Source organism: Silene latifolia, chromosome 9 (genome assembly GCF_048544455.1).
Source record: "Silene latifolia isolate original U9 population chromosome 9, ASM4854445v1, whole genome shotgun sequence".
NCBI classification, from domain to species: Eukaryota; Viridiplantae; Streptophyta; class Magnoliopsida; order Caryophyllales; family Caryophyllaceae; genus Silene; species Silene latifolia.
Genome location: NC_133534.1, coordinates 99,142,025 through 99,143,856, shown reverse-complemented (window position 1 = coordinate 99,143,856; position 1,832 = coordinate 99,142,025). Strand labels below are relative to the sequence as shown.

The window sequence follows — 1,832 nt, the reverse complement described above, 5'->3', positions numbered from 1 at the left end:
GGATTGATGAGGATGCCGTCATGGCATTGACATGATGCTTTGATGTTTTTGAGTTTTCCTCAAGTCTAGCCATAGCTTGTTCAAACTTCAAGTTGATTGTGTCAATGTGAGCACTAAGTTGAGCACCCAATTGAGTAACGGAGTCCACTTCATACTTTCCTCCTCTAGTAGCCTTGCGAGGTCTACTATATTGTGAATTATGGACCGCCATTTCCTCAATCTTGTTCCATGTTTTATTGTCATCAACTTCGGTGAACATTCCATTTGATCCCATATTGAGAATGTTCCTTGAATCTTCATATAAACCATTCCAAAATTGTTGCACTAAAAACCATTCGCTAAGTCCATGGTGAGGACATGAGCGACAAATACCTTTGAACCGCTCCCAAGCTTCATACAAAGATTCTTCATCCCTTTGCTTAAAACCCGTAATTTGAGCTCTTAGCATATTGGTCTTTTCCGGTGGGTAGAATTTTTTGTAGAAAGCTAGAGCTAGCTTCTTCCAAGAATCTATTCCAAGGGTGGCCTTATCAAGGCCCTTCAACCATTGCTTTGCGGTGCCGATTAACGAAAAAGGAAATAAGACCCATCTTATTTGGTCTTGAGTCACGCCCGTTTGAGAGATAGCTTCACAATAATCGCAAAAGGTTTCCATATGAGAATGAGGGTCCTCACTAGGCATTCCCCCGAATTGGCTCCTCTCAACTAGTTGGATGAAGGCGGACTTGGCAATAAAATTACCGGTGAGATGTTGCGGTGTAGGAGTACCATTTGGTAGATCCTCCTCGGTGGGTATAGAGTGTGACGAGAATTTAGGCATTGTAGGTGGATTTTGTGGGATATTGTGTAATGGGTTTTCTTCTCCTTCTATTGCGAAAGGATTGACAAACTCACTAGTGGGTTGAACAACTTCACCAACACCTCCCAAATTCCTCCTAACAAGTCTCCTATTATTCGTCAAGGTTCTTTCGATTTCACGATCAAAAGGTAACAAATCTCTTTCTAACCTTCTAGACATGCAAAATATCAAACAACTCGAAAACAATTAGAACAAACCTTGAGGAGTTTTACTTCCCCAAGGTGAAAAAAGACACAACTAATAACAATAAAAGAAATCTTAAATCAATTAAACACCGTCCCCGGCAACGACGCCATTTTTGATCGGGTCCATTTGGTGTTCACAATTAAGCATATGTGGTCGTTGGTCAATGGTCGATACAAAACACAATTTATACTTCACAAACAACTCTACAATTAGTAAAGAGGCAAGTAAAGGTCGGATCCTAAGGGACGGGTATTGAAATGAGAATTCTATTGTAACTAGTAGTGTCTAAGGGGTGTCACAAATTGGGTTGATGTAGAAGGTTACTAAACTAAAATAACAATGAAAATAAACTAGCAAGATGAATAAAATAAGGGGTGTAAACAATTGATTAAAAGCACTAGGGTGTCATGGGTTCATAGGGGAATCATGGGATATGATCATACAAACATGTTCTCAAGTTATAAGCAAGCAATTATTGTTGTGATGGATTGAGTTGGGTTATATCTTACAATCCTAGGAAAGTTTGGGTCCCGGAGCCGAATCGATTAGATTGTACAACACCTACAAGTCGACTTAATCTTTCCTACTCAACACATGCATGGTCTAACAAGACTCGAGTTGGGTTATGTCTTACAAGTCAAGTTGAAAGGATAGAAGATGATAATAAATGCAAGGATTCATAGGCTTAGCATTTCATCAAATATAACATGTGCATGTATTAAGATCAAAACAAGCAAGCAAATAGATTATGAAAGCATATTGATTTAAGCATGAATCATTCCCCATG

At 39.1% G+C, this 1,832-nt stretch overlaps 1 non-coding gene across 1 annotated transcript; it reads left to right on the top strand.

Annotated features, from left to right (window-relative positions):
* The first annotated feature begins 341 nt into the window (after positions 1-341).
* LOC141602798 (small nucleolar RNA R71) lies at positions 342-448 on the top strand. The gene has a single exon (XR_012524706.1). It is a non-coding gene; the product is annotated as a small nucleolar RNA R71 (small nucleolar RNA).
* Positions 449-1,832: the final 1,384 nt, after the last annotated feature.